General features: G+C 41.5%; 1 long non-coding RNA gene across 1 annotated transcript in view; it reads right to left on the bottom strand.

Moving 5' to 3' along the window:
• Positions 1 to 858: 858 nt before the first annotated feature.
• The window catches only part of LOC117702719 (uncharacterized), a 54,690-nt gene continuing 34,986 nt past the window's right edge, over positions 859 to 20,562 (bottom strand). The window contains exons 2-3 of the long non-coding RNA XR_004606098.2: positions 4,235 to 4,416; positions 859 to 1,759 (exon numbers count right to left, since the gene is read on the bottom strand). This is a non-coding gene — a long non-coding RNA (uncharacterized LOC117702719). The remainder of the gene's footprint in view (positions 1,760 to 4,234; positions 4,417 to 20,562) is intronic.

Below are 20,562 nucleotides of genomic sequence, written 5' to 3'. Positions count from 1 at the left end.
TTCCTCTGGCAAAAATGGTTTTCACTCCCCTGGTTCACACAAATGTCCTTCGATCCCACAGCCCAGCTCTTCTAGTTGGCTCTGGGCACCACATAGCTGGCTCACTTCTGTCCTCACTGTAGAATTGGAAGAGGAGCTGAATTCTAGGTCATGGCATGGGGTGCACAGAAAGGCTTGTGATAGACAGGGAACCACATCTTTTTAGAAAATATATGGGTTAGATTCTAAGTCATGATTCTAAATACTGGATTTTTAGAATGGTTTTTATATTTGCAGTTCACTTCTGATTATGCCATCCCTAGTATGTGTTTGTTTGTTTGTTTGTTTGTTTGTTTTTCCCACAGAACAACACAGCCTGGGGATGCACTTTGAGGAAACTAGTTTTATTTCAACCTTTGTTTGGTCTCTTACTATATAAGGTGAGATGACAGCAGGTTGGGGTATGATCACCAAACAGAGAGTAAGTAGCAAAAGTCAGTCGGAGAAACAGATAAAAGGGAACCTGTGCATCACTGCTGGGTGGATTTCTCCCAGATGTCCGCATTCCATAGGATTTGCAGAAACAGAAGGAGAAAGCTGACCTGCCACCACTGTACAAGACAGGGCACATTCCATGTCAGCTGGTATTAAAGAGATGAGTGATTCCTGAAGCCTAGAGCATTTGGAACATTTAGGTTACCCTCCCTGGCTCACATGGCTTCAAATTCTCTCACACAACCCCACTTCAAAGTAGGACAGAAATTCAGAAGACTCCACTGTCTAATAGACTGACAGCAATCCCCACCCCCAACACCCCCCCCCCAAACACACACACTGCTGGAGATTGAAGCCAAGGCCACGTTAAACACACACACACACACACACACACACACACACACACACACACACACATACAGAGCCTAGATTTTCTTGGGCCATCGGTCTAGCAAACTTTCTATTGAATTAATCAAGTTTATTTCCATTAATACCACAATTAATGTGTTGTCCTAGAAAATGAGAAGTTTAATGGACACAGAGGGAAGGATCATAGCGAAAGGTCATTTGGGCCCTGGGTGGCCTGTCCCAGTGTATGGGGTAAATTGAGGAGGATTTTTTTTTTTCTTTTTAGAAGTCAGAGAATTAGAAAGACATGAAAAACTGAGGGTATCAAATACTGAGAGAAGCCTGGAGACTACAAGTGAGTAGTGCTACTGAGAGAGATGCGGCTGTACAGAGGGATGCCGCTGTACCGTTGCTACCCGCGCATTTAATCACCATTAAATGACTCACTAGTGTAATTGGATGCAGTTGTTTAAATAACCCATATGAAATAGCCCAGGCACATTTGAATACTTTAGAGGGACAGGAGAGAAGGAGAGAGTATCTCTACAAAATATGTGATCTAACTCCCCGCACCACTGCCGGAGACTGCTGGAAAAACCTAACTGGAGTCCTGAACAATAAGGAAGGGCTTGTTTTGCTGGTTTTGTAAGATAATTGGCTCAAATCATCTGTTTATTTCATGGGATATTATATCTTCCTCTGACAGGAAATGCTTGAAATATTTCTTTCCAAGTCGAAATGGCTGAGTGTGTGGTTCCTAGTGGAAAGCCATACACAGGGCAAACAGCAAGTCGTTCTGTTTTTCATGGCTGGGGTAGTGACTGATGGTCACTAGGGGCTTGCTTCATGCTGGATCCTGGGCTGAGAACTCTGCCAGTGTATTCTGTGACACTGTCGCAGTCATCACTTGTAGTAGGTACCGTTATCATCTTCATTTCTCAGGTGGAAAAACAAAAAAGATGTTACAAGACAAATTTCACAACTACTCAGTCTTTTAAAGTAAAAGGTCAAGCCAGAAATTGAAGAGAAACCAGAAATCTATTTGAATCTTCTCCCTGCAACGCCCTGCTGAGGTGAGGCTATAGCTACAGCCAGCACTACTGTGGCTACTGTGGCTACCATGGATGCTGAGTGAAATGACAGGAACAGATAGAAGGGTTATTTGTGTTGGAAATAGTTTCCACATAGGTTGTAATGCATTCTTAGTCACACAGGGCTCTAGTAGAGGCACAGCAATTTAAGGCCAGGATCACCACTGCAGTGCTTACTCTAGCTCCTGCTGTGTATCACTCCACAAGTCAACCAGAAAGCATCATTGCATCTCCTGAAACTGTAATATGAAAGAATTTGATGATTTTGAGAGAGACAAGATGTTGTGGTTTAAAATAAAAAGGTCCCCATAGGCCCATAGGGCAGTGGCACTATTAGGAAGTGGGGCCTTGTTTGAGGAGGTGTGGCCTTGATGGAGGAAGAGCTTTGAGGTCTTATGTGCTCAAGCTATGCCCAGTTGACATACAGTCTCCTGCTGCCTGCAGATTAAGATGTAGAATTCTCAGCTCCTTTATCCTGCATCATGTCTGCCTGCATGCTGACATGCTTCTTGACACAATGATAGTGGACTAAGTCCTCTGAAACTGTAATCCAGCCCCAGTTACATGGTTTCCTTTGTAAGAGTTGCTGTGGTCATTGTGTCTCCTCACAGCAATAAAAGCCTAAGTTAGACGCAGGCTTTCCAGCTTCAACATATGAAGAGTATAAAACATTTGTGAAAATGGGAGTCTCCTCACACACTTAAAAATATTACACACAGAAGTAATTAGCAATATATTTTGTGGAATTCTAATGTCACTTGGCTAAATGTTTTGTAAATGGACGTTGCCAAAATTGAGAGAAAACAGGACAAGCTGACTACCTTGCAAGAGAGGTGACTTGGGAAGTCGAGAACAAGGAAGCACATGGTCTTTATGAAGCAGTGGCCTTTCCTCCATGACTTTTCTTGTCTCTAGATGAAGCCCCTAGCTCTTCTAGATGGAACCTCCACCTGACTGTTAACAGCTATTCTAGCGACCTGTCTCCCAGTTAGAAATTCTAAGTGGGATGTTTGCCAGGCAGCATTAATCATGTGTGTGAGTGCGCTTTCATGGTTCCGACCTATGGCATCTCACCCTTTCATAGGTTATGGCGCCAGGTAAAATTTAGTACAAGTTAAAATGAAGTTTCAGGCAAATGAGGAATAAATTGTGATCCAGGTTACTTAAGACACATTCACACGGACGGCTTATTCCTTGTTCATCGGACATTCAGATTTAATCTAGTGTCTTGTCTTGAATCACAGCCACCATTCTCATGGCAGAAAGGATGATTCACAGAGAGCTTTGGGTGAGATCTGGGTCAAAGGTGTGGCAAATTGGAACTCTGGCATTTCAATTTGTACACATCATTTTGTCTACTTTGGCAGACTGGTGTTACACATCTGTCCTGCTGTGCATTATCAGTGGGAGGATTTGCTTTTGGGTCTCCCATTAGGCGGCTCTCTGCATTTTCAAGGGAAAGCATATTCATATACAGCATTAAACTGATTCATAAAAATCAAAGAGATTCTAGCCATTGATATGGGGCTTCCAAAGGATGTAGCACAGTTTGGCCCACATATGTGGCTATGTTCTTTGAACTAATTGGGAAATACTGGATGCTGGCAGGCTTCAATAGGTAAATATGTTTCCCCTTTAGGGTGATTTGTCTAATTAGCTGTGGAAAGACTTTCTTGGGGCTTCAGAAAGCTTTTCCTATTTGCTAATCAGGCAGCTTCCTCACCTTCTCCCAGCCCCCAGGGCAGATGCTACACTCCCTACACTGAACTTTGCTCAAATTTTTTTTTTTTTTTTTTTGTCAAGCAGGATAATATTGCAGACAGAATCTTTGACTTGGAATGAGGAGAACTCCCTGTTTGGGGACTTCACTACATCTTGGAGAGCAAGTATTTAAAAACTGTGATGCTCTGTGATGGTGCATCAGCTGCCATTTCTAATGTACTGCAGAAATGAGCCTGGGGGAGGGACATGGGTACAGCTAGGTATACAGTAAGGTAAGTATTAATGCTTCCCTTTCAAGGCCCATCTTTCAGGACTTTGGCTCTGGTGGAAACTGGGTTTCTTGAAAATCTACATGCAGATTTCCTCCTTCAAAGGGAAGTACACTCTAGATACCAAAGAGGGCAATATTTTGTAATAAAATTTAGAACATACCAGGGTCCAAAGTTTTTTGTCTATATGATTCTAAATATGCAAGATTTAAATAGACCTTAAAGACTGAATAGATCCATGAAGCCACATAAATGTCCAGAGAAGCTAGTTTTAGGGATCGCGATATGGAGGACATGATTGGTTTAGGAAGCCCAATGGTGCATACTCACTCATGTTTCTGGGTCAACATAAAGACAATGTCAACGGAAAGAGTACGTGGTTTGTTTTCTGGCTGCACTTCTTGCTAGTTCATCTTTTGGTGCAGAAAGGACATTGTTTTCCACAGAACACTCTAGAAAAGCAGGTAAAGACAAACACCAGAATCCTTTCTTCACTTAACCTCCACAGATCCCTGTAGAAAGAGACAATTCAGGTTTTACCATATCTCTTTAAGGGACAATGCCAAGGTTACATCAATATCATTACATATTCATGTCAATGAAGAAATTGGATTTGTGAACACAGAGGCTCATATTTGATGTTGCAAAAACAGTTAAAAAGAACCTCCTACATAGATTTTACATTGCTGCATGCATAGCGATAATTCTTGGCCTCTGTTTTATCTAAAACCTGAGATTTATTTACTTAGCATTTATTCATGTCTTGAAAATTGTGGGAAGAGACATGCAACTTTCCTGCTTTCTTTCTGATTAAACGCCAAACTTCCTTTCACCAAAAATATCACACAGTGTTTTGGACTCTGGTGTATCTTGAGGGAGAGATAAAAAGCACAGTTCTGGATGAAGGATGCTTCTTATCAGAGGTGGATACAGTGGCGGGGTCAACTCATCTCTCTGGGAACTTTCTGTCTCCAATGTCCCTTTATACTGAGATTTGTCTTATGTGATTTAAGAAGAGAATCATTTCTATTTAGTGTGTGTATGCTTTTACACATATGTAAATGCACACCTCCATAGCATTAGTATAGAGAGGTCAGAGGGCAACTTGAAGGTGTCAGTTATATTCTTTGACCATGTGGGTCAAAAAAATTATACTCAGGTTCTCAGGTTTGGCTTGGGTTTGGTGACAAGCTCCTTTACCTGTGAAGCCATCTCACCTTGTTGGCCAAAATTTTTGTAACTTCCCCTCCCCCCATCATCAAAAATATCAGACTAGCTAAATTTACTACATAGTGAAGAAAAAGAAGTTTGTTTTGCATCACTACCACCTATCAATTACTAGGTATGTTTAGATTTTAATAACCTGTGGTTATAGCATTTAAAGAAAAAGGCATATCTATATCTATATTTATGTATCTATCTAGGTATATGTAGGGAGATAGATATATCGAGAAATCGCTAGCTATCACACAGAACTGACTTCGAAGCCACGCTGTTCTGAAGTTATGTTGCAGGTCATGACGTGGTTTTCAAAAAGAAGACATCACTAAAAAATCCCTTTCTGATATCTGATTTTGGAAATCAGATTGGACAAAAGGCTGAAATTTTGTCTCTCCTTGAAAGATAATTTCATTTCAAGTCTCCATATTTTTTAGTCTAACTAACCTCTCCAAAGAACCACTCAGTTGGCAATAAATGGAGAATGACTTTTTATGCTTTTTATAATGCCTGGTCATCTAAAAAAGAAATCCAACTGAAGGGGGAATGCACAATGGTATTAGCTTTTTACTTTGTAAGTGTGTGGATACGTTTTGTAGAGTAAAGCATGGCTTTTTATTGCTGTCTCCGAGTAGTTTAGTTTAACAGATGGAATTCAAGACATTCAGTGATGACACATCCTCTGAGAGAAGGGTGGTCACAAATTCTTATGGAAATAATGACAGCTTCAAGGAAATCTTTATGTGAATGTGCCATGGTATCAAACTTTTAAAATGTAGACCTTAATATCCCTCATCAGCAAATTAGTCGTTAGTATATTCTTATAAATTCCAAATCCTTCAGTCTGTACCTAGCAGAAGAGAAAAATCACCATGGCACATTATGTGTTTATTGGCACAAATCTGAAAAAGATACATACTGGGGTCCCAGAATGAGTTGGAGGGAAAAGGTAGATACAATCAAGATATTTTATATGTGTATGTAAATTTTTCAAAAAAATGTTATTCAAAAATTTTGCCTTTATTGCATTTTTAGTCAATATTTCTGGTCACTATTATTTAGCAAAAGAATTCAGATGCTATGTCTAAGGAAACCATGTAGTGTTTTGAAAAAGAAACTACTGAAATTAAGTAAATAGAAAAAAATATGTGGATTTGTGTGTGTGTGTGGTATATGTATTTATTGTTTTATGTATCTTTTGGTTTAAAATAAGCAGTCACTAAAATATTAAATAATCATTAAGATTATTTTGAGTACAATAATTATATTAATCTTACATCAGAAGCAAATTCAAAAATTAGAATAGCTACTATTGACTTCAATAAGCTCGCTCTACCTTAGTCTTGTATTTCAAAAATAAGAGTAAGCAGTGCAAACACACAATTTGCAAAATGTGGACCTCAGTCCTCAAACATTCCAAATGGCAGACATTCCATAAGGCTTATTTTCCTTAGCAAATAAATGGTCTCAATGGTGTTGGAAAGGTGGCTCAGTGGTTAAGAACCTTCCTGTTCTAGCACGAGATGTTGATTCTTTTCCTAGACCCCATGTGGCAACTGCTGACCCTCTGTAACAACAGTTCCAGGTGATCTGACATATTCTTCTTACTTCCAAGGGCATTGCACAAATATGGTGCCCAGACATACATGCATGTCAAACACCCACATATATAACATATATTCATTTTTATGAAACCGAAAAGATAAATTTAATAAACATAAATACTCAATGTGGCTTTTAGACAGTGTTTACTCTCAGTAATGGTTCCAAGTGAGGAAGTCTGGAGTTAACTCGGAGTCCTTAGGGGATGGAAAGTGTCCAACTTTCTTCCTGAACTTTCTTCTCTTGATAATTATTTGAAAAATCATTTCTAACAATGTGCCAAATCTGTGAACAGAATACAAACTGCTTCTTGTGTTTTTATTTTCACATTTTCTTTTTGTTACTCAAGCAACTGTGGTTCCCATAACTTGCATTCATTTGAAGTAAGACAGGCCTCAACATGAAAGGAAATCATGCTTTCTGTCGTACTGACTTGAGTGAAATTTCTAGATAAGTAGAATATGAAAGATTCAGTGTGGCTGGTCATGGTTCTCACTTTAAGTACATCTGGAAACACCCTTTTCCCTTCATGACCCAGTTGACCTCTGTCCTTCATTCTGGCCACTCCAGAGAGAAGAATCCCTCCCCTTCCCCTGCTGCTTTCCAGAAGCCTGTTAGCAGTAAGTCCCCAAACTAGCAACTCCTAGCTATCTGTGCAATCAGTGTGAGCAGGAGTTTAAATATTCTGGAAGCATCTAATTCTTGTCTCTCTAGAAGCCATGCACACAATCCAACCCTCAAGTCTCTTTTCATGTAGGCCTACTTTTTGTCTTCCTTCTCTCAAAACATTAACTGCAAGCCAGATTATGCATGTTTTTAAAAAACAGAAAATTGGCTTGTTTCTACACATTTTGTTTCTTGTCTTCAGACATTAGTATCCTACTATCCTACGTGCTTAAAATGTTCCAGTGCTGTGTTCCTCCCAAGTTATTTACAGCCCATTAAGATGGCAACGTTTGGAAGCAAATCCAATGTAAATATTGGAAGGATTCCTAGTTTTAATCGAGATGTACTGACTTAGTTTTTGTAAGTTTGAGATATCCATTTGGCCATTTTTATTTTTGTCCCCCCCCCCAGGACTGAATTATAATTTTCAGGGTAATACAAAATAAAAAGGGAAGAAAAGAAAGTAATCTTTTCAAGCAAGACAAGTCACTTAAAATAAAATAAAGTCCTAAAGGTAGGAGGACTAAGGTGACATCACTCCCCAGCTTCCTTGATATCAGAAGGCTTTAGGGTCCCGTGATTAAAACCAAGAGTAGAGGATTTGGAAGATTCTGTGACATTGCTGCTTCTTCCTAGGAAACAAGTTATTGCATACATGTACCTCGAATACTGACTTTACTTTATCAACTTAGAATCTCAACATATGAGGGAAGGTATCGTCATCTCCTGTTCACGATGGGCTGTTGTTGCAAGGTTAGCCCACCAGGGACCACATGGACACTCTTAAAACTGAAAAGAAAGTCTTCATCACCGGCCAGCAGCTGCATGGGGAGCATGCTCAAATCATGCAACACCAATCCTCATAGCTCTTTGTCTTCTACGCACCAAACCCACCTCCTGATTGACACACTTCAGTTAGCAAGAAGCAGAACTACAGAAGCCAAAAAGCAAGGTGAGTACATGTAGAAACTTTCCTGGAACCTAGAGCTGCAAACCATTTTCTTGATGGATCAGATCTCTGTTGACGTTTTGTCAGGTATTGAGGCCCGTGTGCTGGGTTTTAAGGTCAGAATGGTGCCTCTAACATAGATAGCATTATTTCTACTAAGATCTGGGGCCTATTACATTCCCCCACTGGTTCTATGAGTCAAATCATGGATTCAGAATGGAACACGAGTTAATATTGTCCCTCAGCACTTAATAGAGTGTTATCTCTGTATTACATAGTTACCTAGACAGTTGAGCAGACAAGATCCTAGAGGGAGGGCTAGGAGCAAAAGAACATGTGGCCCAGCCCTGACTGTAAATAGAGTAGTTAACCAGAAGGACAAGGAAAACAAAGACTGATAGCAGTTCTTAGAGGCTTAGCATCTCTCTTCTCTCTTCTGAAGTCTATTTCTGACCATTGAAAATAGAGAGGCAGGGAAGGTACACCAAGCGATAGCCTTGTTTACCACATCATAGAAGAAATCACAGTGTAAGACTACAAATTCAGGAGAAACTAGAGGCCACTGAATCACTCTTGAAATAATTGACCCACTCCTGTGATTACAGTAAACCATCCACGAGAGGAGCCCTTATGACATAATGTTTCCTTAAGCTTCATCTTCTAACTTGGTTACAGTGAGGATTCAAATTCCACAGCAAGAAACTTGACTGGCACATTCAATCCCTGGCAGGGGTATTGGCTTCTCTTTAAATGAAGCAAGCAGCTCTGTTGTATTGTCTTCTCTCACCTCTCACCAGGTGTTCTTAAAGAACTGCATATGGCTTCTAATATCGGAAGACCCTGGCCAAGGGTTGATTGAGGTGACTCTGGAGGTCTCAGGACCCTGACTACGTTTTTACAGCATTGCAGACACAATTATGCTGAGACACAAGAGCACTGCAAATATTTCCATTTGCAACTTGATTGACACACAGAAACACTGTTTGTTAGAACAAGTGATGTGTATTTGTTAGCGCATTGGTCCCATTACCAGAGCGAGTGCATGTGGACATTTTACATCCCAGGAATCCCTGGGAACCACATAGTGATGAGATTTTGTTGGTTTGATGCACCCATCGCAAAAGGAGTTCCTGTTCTAAGATTTATCATCTTCATGCTTCTGTGGCCACATATGGTCATTTAGAGCTGTCCCCTACATGAGAGTGGTAAAAAGCTACATGTGCAGAGAACACAGCTAAGTTCATGTAAGAAGGTGCATTCTCTGATGAGTTCTTTCCTCCACCACCTCTGTCCTCCCTGGATCACAGCTCATCTATGTTTCCAACCTTCCTGTGACATCATTGGGTGCTGTTCTGCGCCTCTCTCCCATGTTAGAAGATGCCCTGGAGAGCACAGAGCACTCCCAGCAGTCTGAAGTGATCACACGAGACAGGGGAGTGGAACTGGTGTCTGAGCTAAGCCAGCCTTGGCTTCCACATTCCATTTTTAACCTGTGCATGCCCCAAGCAATGTACTGGGCAAACATGATGCTTAGCTAAATTAAGCAGACCAGTCAAGCAAATCCTATAGAGTCTCCTACAGTAAAGAGAGAAGCACTTTTCAACCCCACCTCATTAGCCAGGCAGCAGCTGCTGAGCCAAGAGGAGGCAGGTAAAGTGTAAGCTTGACAATTGCTCATAGCTCCAATGGCCTGACTTGCACTGTTGGCACTTGTATCATCCTGGCCTCAATCAACCAATTATTCAGTGGCAACTATTCAGTATGCATAGTTGTCTAGAAGATTGGGGATACTTCTGTAAATAAATAAAAATTATTTCAGTAACATCAAAATTTCAACAAAACTGTAAACTGTAAAAAAAAAAAATAGTAAAAAGTAAAAATAAAAAGAATTTTAAGAGTGTGTAAAACACTCCCTCCCCAGTTCCAAAAAAAAAAAAAAAAAAAAGCATGTTTCAGTTGTATTTTTTTTGCAAGGCTCATGGACCAATTCCGGGAAGCACGGCTCCAGGCAAGAGCCTTCACCTGCATGGGCTAACCCTAGTCTGTAGCTTTCATCTTTGAGAGAATGTGTTGCTGAATTTCTAGCCTCCGGAGATTGGCTAGTTCCACTTGTTTCTCTCATCTCCTCTGTTGGACCTGCCACATTTTACAGAGGGTAGAATATAAGAAGCTCACATTCCTCTGGACCCTTCAGAGCCCCAGGCTCAGAGCCCACTTGTGCCACTGTGGTGAGCTGCATGGTTCAAAGGTTCAATCTTCCTAATTGCTATCCAATGTCGTTTCTGAGGAGGAAGTGTGAGAAACAACCAGGAACTGTGATAAACGGCTCTTAGGGATCAACACATCAAACATAACTCCACAGATGTTTCAATGCCAAGAATGCTATTCAGAGACGCTGAAACATCCAGCTGCTGGGGTGAACTGTGGCCAAGAAGATTCCAGAAATCTCATGAACCAGTGGCTGCTGATGGCTATGGCTGCTGAGCTAATGGCTGCTCTGTGGCTCACTCAGACTCCCGGTACTCAAGGAACATAAATGAACTGCCTCCAAAACTCCTGAAAGATGGTGTTTTGTCTTGATCCTGAAATAAACACTCAGGCCCCATGTTTGTATTCAGTCACCTCACCTCCTAATAACTTTGCAGGTTAAGAACACCCCTCCAGACACTCTTTCTTCCATTCAATATTCCCAGCACTTCATATCCCAGGAATGTTCGCATGAGGCATGTGGGTCGGTGACCACTTTAGTAGCTACTACATGTTATTGATCCAGCCGTTTTGCAAGCTAGCTCTCCAAAGCACACCTTCAACTCCTCAGCAGGAAGGGCAAACAAGAAACTGAATGGTAAACCAGAGTTAGTGGCTTTCTAGAAAGCCCTCCAAACCATGGCAGGGGCCGAGGAGCTTGAGGATCCTTTGGGGCAGTATCCAAAATTCCTATACCCCACTGAATAAAAAATAGGATCTTTGCTGTTTCATGGTGTGATCATTAGTGTTTAAGTAAATAGAGTCTTGCATCTGCATGTGAAGAAAAACTGTAGATAATGTCTGAGTAGTAGTAGTAGTGTTGGCATCAGGCTCCAAACCCAGTGACATCACATCTAGGCGACCCCCATATTGTTGCCAAGGCAACCACCATACATTCCCAGAATCCATCTGGCTACCACACCTTTACCTGGGAGAGGCTATATCACTGCCCACATAAAACAGACAGAAACCCTTGACCGCTCTTTCCTCTTCCTCTCTCTTCTTCTCTCTCTTCTTCCATCCTCTTCCTTTTTTTCCCCCTCTCCCCATCTTTGCCCTATCTCCTGAATAACACCCCCTCCGTTGGAACTGTTTGGTCTGGTGTGGTCTGTTCTAAGCTGTATACGGACATCTAACAAGTAGTAGTAGTAGTAAGTAGTAGTAGTAGTAGTGTGTGTGTGTGTGTGTGTGTGTGTGTGTGTGTGAGAGAGAGAGAGAGAGAGAGAGAGAGAGAGAGAGAGAGAGAGAGAGAGAATTTCTTTCTGAATTTTATTTAGCATCAGAAGCTTTCCTGCCTGCCAACTTGACCCACTGCAATAGAGACAGCAAAGACACTTGGGATTGCTTACAGGCACTCAGTTTTCTGTGGTTCTTGAATCATCACTTCTCTGACTACTGCAAAGCACTTGCATCAGACACAAGGCAGAGTACCCAACAAGTTTGGGCATTGGGCATCCTGCTAGGTTCTGGGATCAGAAGCAAAACTATAGCTGCTCACAGAATTGCCACGTCTGTCTTTGTTAGTCTAAAACAAACTGAGCATCTTTCTCACCTTGCTTTTCAGTATCCCCAGTGCACTAACATCTCTCCCACACACTCACTGACTAGCCTCTCCTGTTCATCAAAATCCCTGTTCCTATTATCACCCTGTATGTTCTGCTTCCTGTTACAAGCAACTCCTCTCAGTTTCACTTTGACATTCAGCTGACTAGCAAGTTCACCCTTCTACATTTCCATAGGAGCAGAGACTCCTGTGCTAGCTCTTGTAGACTGAAGACAGAGGGCTCTGTCAGGAACATGTGGACCTCCAGAAAGAATGGCATCTACTACCCTAGTAGGAGTCCAGAAGTGCTCTGATAGTAGAAGGGACAGCACCCCCGCAGGCCAGGAAAGACAGGGACTTCACCACTCCCTTATTCTATGAAGACAACCCTTCAAACAGGAAGAATGGCATGGAGTGCCAGCATTATTCCCATGAGAATTACCCCCCCCCCCCGAGAACCAGCTGGTTTAGTATTTTGATGCAAGCGTTTAACTGTCCCTGTCTATGGTTCAAACCATCAAATCTCTTTTCAAGCTGCGTGGCCTGTGAGAAGAGTACCTCTAATACTGTGATTTCTAGCCTCTTTCCTCTTACATCTCTCCACATTTGCCACATCTCCTTCCCACCACTGGCACACGCTCCTTGGCATCAGTATTCAGCCATGGTTTACTAGCTGCCCCACCAGCTCTTCAGAATAGGAGCCAGTGACCAGGGCTGCATCTCTTTCCCCTTCCCTTCCCTTTCCTGCTGAGTTAAGAAACATATTCATGAATGAGCAGCCAGATTCATTTGATTCATCTGATTACTTTTGGATTCTTTGTATAAAAAGAATCTGGTCCTTGCCATTTATTGATGAAATTCATTTGCATATTCAGAAATGCTTAAAAAAGACTTTTTTTTTTTTAAATGTGGAACTAGCCATCAGAGAGAGAGAGAGAGAGAGAGAGAGAGAGAGAGAGAGAGAGAGAGAGAGAATAACATAATGGCCATATAAACATGTGATTGCTATTTATTGTGCCATCAGGGTTCTCCTTGTGAGACTAAAGTCTCAGAATTATTTATAATCATGTTGGGAATAATATCAATACACGCATCCCCCTTCCTTCCACTTCTGTTTGAATTTGGTGTGCAGAGAAACTGAATTTGAAAATGCCGGCCCTGAAGACATACTACAGAAGCAGCCCTGTAGGGCTTGCTTCCTCTCACAGGAAGGGTAGGATATCACATGAGAGGTGCACTGTGCTGACCTTTAATGTTTCTCTTTAATGGGGTGGAGGGAGGGAGGAAATTCAGAGAAGGATACTTGGAGTAGGTAACTCCCACTGAGAGCACTGAACTTGTGTGTCTCGCAGCCCTTCAAGTTAGGAAGCTCAATTGTCTGGACTACAGAATAACCTTATATTTATTTATTGCAACGTGTTCTATATAAGAAATGGACTGGGGACCCGCTCAACAGTCTGGTGCGCGAAGAAAAATTTAATGAGGGTTTCCTGGTCTACTCGTCTCTGCCAGGACTTCAGAGTGTCTGCAGTCACACAAGGTTAAGATAATGACCATCAGACCATTCCATTCTTCACATTTCTGCCCAGAGATAAATGAGAATGTGCTTCCCTGCTGGGCACACATCCTTTTTATTAATACTGGGTGAACAAGAATGGAAGCACGTTTGGCTGCAGAGGAAAACTAACAGAATTGCAAATGCAGAGCGTAAGAGCTCCCAGTCTAAGGCAGGGTTTTCAAAGTAGGAGTGCAGAAAAGGAGGAGAAAACTACAGGAGAAGCCCAGCGACTGGAACAAAGCAGAGCAGCATATTAAAACTGCAGTATCACACCAGAGGGACCCAGGAGTGCATCAGTGCATCCTTGGCTCTGGAGGAAACAGACTATGGCAGAAAGGATTGGACCAAGGTGCAGCATTTAGTTCCAGCTCCTTCTATTCATCTGAACCCATAGGACTCATTACTTCTGCAAACATTTGATGACAAGCTCCCCTCCCCCATCTTTGTGTCCTATACCACGTATTCTCATGTGGCTGCAGGGCTGCCCTCACATAATTCTTGTACTAACTATACACCCAGATGTACAAACGGCAATCACTCCAGAAAAGTAGCAGCAGCCTATGGGGAATTTACAAATTATCACGAGAAAGAGCATCTGTAGCCAGTTTCTATATCACCTGCCCTGAAATTTGTCTTGTACTTCGTGAGAATTGGATATAATGAAGATTCAATGAACCAAAAGCTCCATCCGGGCAGATGCGTGAACTTAGAAGTTTCCAACTAAGAGAGTTCAGTCTGTTTTTCATCCCCAATGTCCTAGGGAGTGTCAGAAGTTTTATTTCATCAGTGGAAAATGAGATGAATTTCTCTCTGGATCCATGAAAATGTACAGTTCTCATTAAACCGTATTAAGCATGTTCTCTTTGAGCAGGCGGCTCCTGTGAACACTGCAAATGACCATCTTCAACCACAGAAAAGAAATCAGTGATCAAATCATCAATGACCGTTGGTTTACTAGGCAGAAAGCCGTGGGTTCAAAGTAGACTATCTGATTAGAAGAAGTCGCTCCAATCAAGGGTCCACATTCAGAAAAGGGGAGAGAGAAGGGGCCACTTGGTGGAGAATGGGTCCCAACTCCTGGTTTACAAAGCTCTAACAACCCTTGGCTCAGCCTTGCTTCTTGAGGCTAAAATGAGACTGACACATTAGCAGTGCTGATTAGCTGTGAGGGAAGGTTTCTGAAAAGAAACAAATGCACAGAAATCAGTTCAATCCTTAAGTAAGACTTGATTCCCACTGCTCCGCTCTCTAGACAACATTACCCATCTGACGATCTTCTTTGGCATTCATCTGTTTTCTCTTTGTTCCATTTACTCTTCCCGCTTTCTCTCTCCTCTCTTTATTTTATTCATCCCTTTTTGTAATACGCTTCTTAGAATTAAGATTTTCATCTTCAATGCCTCATTCTCAAGAATATGTTGAATTTTTAAAATACAATAAGCTGATTTGCAGTCAGGGACTGCCCACAGGCACAGGACACACTTTGAATTGTGCTAGCATCCCTCTGGTATGAATGGAGACAGGCAGGAGGCTGGGCTTTGTAGACTTCTGGCAGTGCACGGATAAGGAACAAAATAAAGAAAGACCCTCCATGAGCAGCATGATCTGCGAAGATGAGACAGAGACCCTGGGATCTGAGTGACTGTGAAACACCTCTAATGAACTCTCCGACTCTGCACTCCCTTCCAGAGCAGGGAAGACTACAAAGCAAACCATCAGGCTTGAAAGAGCAGCGTGTGGGAGGGAGGAAGACAAAAGTCCCAGGCTGGAGAAAGACTCTGCATTAGTGATAAGCCCTCCAGTCTCACAGGCAGACATTTCTTTCCTCTCCTGTGGAAAAGCATTTTCTTAAACACACTGTCTTCCTTTGCTGGTGTCCTTCATTAACTTCTGTTTTGCTAATGTGTTTGCTGGAAATAAGCAGAACGGGTTTTCTATTTATCTGCATGTTGTGTAAACAGCTACTGCAAGCCAGTGAGGCAAACAGCAGGGTTGTGTTTGAAGAGGCTTGGAGTTATAGCAAATCTGGCAAACATTCATAGACCACAATCAGGGGCTTACAAAAGATGGGAGTTAAGGGGAATCTGGGGCTGAAACACATAAGGTGTCAACACAGATGGATCTATTTTGTTCTGTTAATTTGCTCTCTCTCTCTCTCTCTCTCTCTCTCTCTCTCTGTGTGTGTGCGTATGTATGTGTGTCTCTGTGTGTGTGTGTCTTATTTCCTCTCTGAAAGTGCTTAGGCAAAGATAAAAGTATTACCAAATTAATTACCGAATCAAGTAATTGGATCAGTTCAGGATGAAAATGTTTAAACCAAATATTAAATTTCACAACAGAAAACAAAACGACACAGTCACCATCAGAAAATGGGGCATTTCTCTGGGCCTTTTTTTTTTTTTCTTTTAAGAGTTGTGCTTGGAATATGCTTTTTCAAATGTAAATTTCAACAGCAGGAATGATTGATTCAGACCAAGGTTGCTGGAGCAGAGCAGTCCAGCCACAGTTTCTATGGGGGGCTGTAGTGTACTGTACAGTCAGCTCCCTCTGTGCTGGAGATAATACACAGTTGCTTGCGTTTCTGTATCAGAAATCAAGGGTCCAATGGGGAAGAACTGATGGAAACCCTAGGCACAAAGCACTTTTATTTTGTTGCAAATACACACAAAGTACAGTAATTTAGAAAATGGATTTTCTTCATACTTGAATATACTACACAGTAAAAACTCTGGATTCTCAACATTGAATGCTACAGTCTTAATGTAGCATTAATTTAGTTTTAATGTACCAGTCTCTTACATTAGTTTTAAATGTGCCAGTCTCTTAGCCAACTATACAACTTGTGAGTGTTTTGTAGCATTTATTAGTAGGGGCACATCTAGCAGGTCATGTCATCTGTCCAATTGTCTCATCTGTTGAATGGGAATAGACATCATATTCAGCTTCTACAGTGTAAATATGAGTATTATGTAAAGACAGCACAGCACCTGGCAAAATATAAACAGCCAGCACCTAGTCACTATGTTCTGCATCAGTTTGCAAAACCTGTTACAAATAAAAAATCTGGTTGTTTAAAATAAAATAGCACTAACATCTTTTTTATTATTATTTAAAAGAAACTTAAATTGGAACAATTTCAGATTTACAAAAGCTTGCAGACTTCACAATGTCTATGCTTGGCCAAGATCTTCCAGTTAACATCTTGCATAATTGCCGTACATCTGTGAAGACCAAGAACCTGACAGTGATGGATTGCTACTGACTAAACTCCAGACTTACCTTGTTTGAATAACACTGGCCATTTGAAGAAGGTTTCTTTTGTAAAATGTTCAAGATCGACTTTATCTGTTTTTTTTTTTTTTTTTCCCTCAAGCCTAGTCCAGGGGTGTTGGTTTGAGAAAGAATACCTCAGATGTACAGCATATTCCCAGCATGTGTCTGCAGGTTCTTCAATCAACAGATTTCATCATTAGCAATGTTCACAGTGATTAAGGTAGTAGTGGCCCAGTTTCTTCACTGTTAAGTAGCTAATTTTTTTTTCATTTTAATACTAATGTTAGGAAACATGTTGTCATGTCTGTTGCAGGAGGTATTAGAAATAAAGGCTGGTCTGGCCAGCTCCCGGCCTGGTCGCCATGTTCCCACTCTAAGTTCCTGCACTAACTGCAACACCAGTGGCACCAGCCCAGGACTCTGGCGTGACTGCTGCTTCCACTGGTCAGCTCCTGGAGTCCGTGACTCTATGTATGGGCCCTAGGTCAACTCCACCACCATCGTAGTGTTTGGCTCAACCCCAGACAATATCCGCCATCCTCATGGTACCCAGTAGAAAGAAGACTCTTAATGCTTAAAGATTATTTAATAGATTTATATATTAGCAAATACTCAATACACAAGATGCCCACACAATTAGAATTGTTAGCCCAATTACATAACCTTGATATGAATAACTACCCGAGAGTGCTAGAGACAGGTAAGTCAGCCACCATTTCTCCTCTCCTTCCCCCTCCTTCTCGCTTCCTCATCCCCAGACTTTTCTGCTGTACCTCCCCTTCTACTGCCCAATCACCAGCTCTAGCCTTTATTTTACAAATTAAGGTGGGCAGAAGGTTCACAAGAAGTCACCTGTATTCACTCCTGGTCTGCAGCCCTTGCTGGGAAAGCAGAATTAGCATCAAAATACAAGACCAGGGCTATCCACAACACATGTCCAGTTCAAATGTAAAAGAGGGAAATTAAACTCTTTGTCCTGTAACCCAAGTAAAGAAAAAAACTTTATTTGTGGTAAAGATTTGTCACTCTTTTCTCTTCTATATAATGTTCTATTCAAATAGATCCATGTGTGTGTCTGTGTATGCCTGTATATCTATACTATATTTTGCCTGTAATCTAATTCAATTTTACTTTGTTGTTCAAACTCAGCTTTGGGTGCTAGAATGTAGCATTTAAGTTAAACAATCAAAACAAACTCTTGGAATAGCTTTGGCAGTGGGGCTTCCGTAACTGCAATCATCAACGATAAGAAGAAAGAGAATTGAAGCCCATTTCTACCAGAAAAAGAAATCCTAGTCATGGGTTAGTCAAAAGCTCTACGGTAGAGGTATGAGCACTTGAGAGTCAGGTTGACGGCCATGTTTCAGATGCCTTAGTGAAGGTAAGAGAGTGTGGCACCATGTATAACAGATAGCTGATTTTTCTTGGCTGTCCCTGATCACTCTGTCTCCATGAACTTGCGATGAGGATACTGGTGCTCTGGAGACTATACATATATGAATGGATCAAAACAGAGAACCCAAGTAAGATGTGACATTAATGTTGATTTTTTACTGTTACAACCTGTGTAACATGGTGAGAGTCAATATTTTTATCATTAAGACAAGGAAGACACTATAGTCCACAGTTCTGCAGGGGAACCACTAACTACAGTGAACTAATTAATTTTAAAAAATTAGGTATGTAAACAGTGTAAATTCTTTAACTTTTATGTCCAAGAAACAATAATTGTAGATATAGAGATAGATATTTGCAGAAATATTTGCTTTGGACAAGATGAATGCATCATAATCATTTTGGCCATAGAAGCCATAATGTAGCATTTTATATAGAGAGGGTGTTCAAAAACTGTACATTTTATCTATGTGGAATATCTGATAGCACTTGCTTTTATTTTCCATGTCAGTTGCTAGTACTTAAGAGCTTTATGCAATCATGCTTTGAATGTCACTGGTAAGGTTCTTACGAGAGAGAGAGAGAGAGAGAGAGAGAGAGAGAGAGAGAGAGAAAAGAAGAAGAAGAAGAAGAAGAAGAAGAAGAAGAAGAAGAAGAAGGAGGAAGAAGAAGAAGAAGAAGAAAAATAAGAAGAGGAGGAGGAGGAGAGGGGAGGGGAGGAGAGGAGAGGTGAGGAGGGGAGAGGTGAGGAGAGGAGAGGTGAGGAGGGGAGGAAGGGAGGAGAGGAGGGGAGGAGGGGGAGGGGGAAGGGGAGGGGAAAGGAGGGGAGGGGAGGGAAGAGGAGAGGAGAGGAGGGGAGGGGAGGGGAGGGGAGGGGAGGGGAGGGGAGGGGAGGGGAGAGGAGAGGAGAGGAGAGGAGAGGAGAGGAGAGGAGAGGAGAGGAGAGGAGAGGAGAGGAGAGGAGAGGAGAGGAGAGGAGAGGAGAGGAGAGGAGAGGAGGCCTCTGCTCATTCTTTGGGACTTTGCTCAACTTTTCATTTCTCATGAAGTGTCTCCATTTCTTGAGCTCATGCTCAATACAATAAACCCACTGCTTTTATTATCCCATAAAACCCTGTCTCCTAAGGAAGCAATGTTTTCTAGCACCTAACATTTTCTCTAGAGGCCTACAAATGTTATCAAAAGAAAGATTAACAAAAAGGAGGCATACAATTTTTATTTGGATCTACATGCACATAGGTTCAAAGAAAAAAAAGAAGGAGGTTTGGACTTTGGGAAATGATAAGATAGAAGAAATGAAAGAACAGATATTATTAAACTATGACAGGAGAAAGATGGTTTTAGTAAAGACTAGTTTGGACCAACACGCTTAGCAGAGACTCCCTATTTTTGTGGTCAGAGTCACTCTCCTTTCCTTGGGGCAATGGGTAGAGAGTGAGGGGTTCATCTGTTTCCAGGAGACATTTATGTACTGCTTTAGGCAGATAAGGTGGGAGGGAGGGCTGTTCCTGTCCCTAATGATTTCACATTCCCCCCAAATTCTTAATTATCATCATGTCAAATGTCATATTCAGGGTGACAAATCCTAACATCCTTCAACACTCCACTCATAACCTTGGTAACATCTCCCACAACCTTTGCAAGTCTGTGTGATAACGGCTCCCTCCATAGCACTGTCTTCTCTCTGAATAGAAGAAACGTGCCTATTACTCATCCTTTATCCACAGCACCTACCATACTTCCTGTGCCTTTGTATTTATCAGTACATATATTATGAGGGAATTAGATGACATTTACCCCAGGAATAATTTTTGAAACATTATAGAAAATAGACACTGTCATGGATGCTTTAGAACAGAGCAAATACAGTTTGTTTAAACAAGTAAATTATTGATGGCACATGCATCTAACAAGATATTTAATAAATTATGAGAACCTCTTCATGGACAAAATCAATGCACCCAGAATTTCCACAGAGTACTTCCTTTGTTTCTCAAAAGAAGAAGCAAAGTGACATTTCAAGGGGCGTGAATTAGCCAGACAAGCAAAAGGTTGGGAGAACAGTAAGGAACTGAGCCCCACCTTTTGGGAGTAAAGCCCAGCCCCCGAGTTCAATGGCTTCTCTCCTGAGGCATCAAACGTTGACTCCCATAGCATGTAGCTTTGCAGTGGATTTTTTTTTTCTAGTCTCTTGTGTTAGTTTAACT

This window comes from Arvicanthis niloticus, chromosome 2, assembly GCF_011762505.2.
Source record: "Arvicanthis niloticus isolate mArvNil1 chromosome 2, mArvNil1.pat.X, whole genome shotgun sequence".
In the NCBI taxonomy this organism is placed as follows: domain Eukaryota; kingdom Metazoa; phylum Chordata; class Mammalia; order Rodentia; family Muridae; genus Arvicanthis; species Arvicanthis niloticus.
The sequence above is the reverse complement of the archived record's forward strand: the minus strand, read 5'-3'. Positions and strand labels throughout refer to the sequence as shown.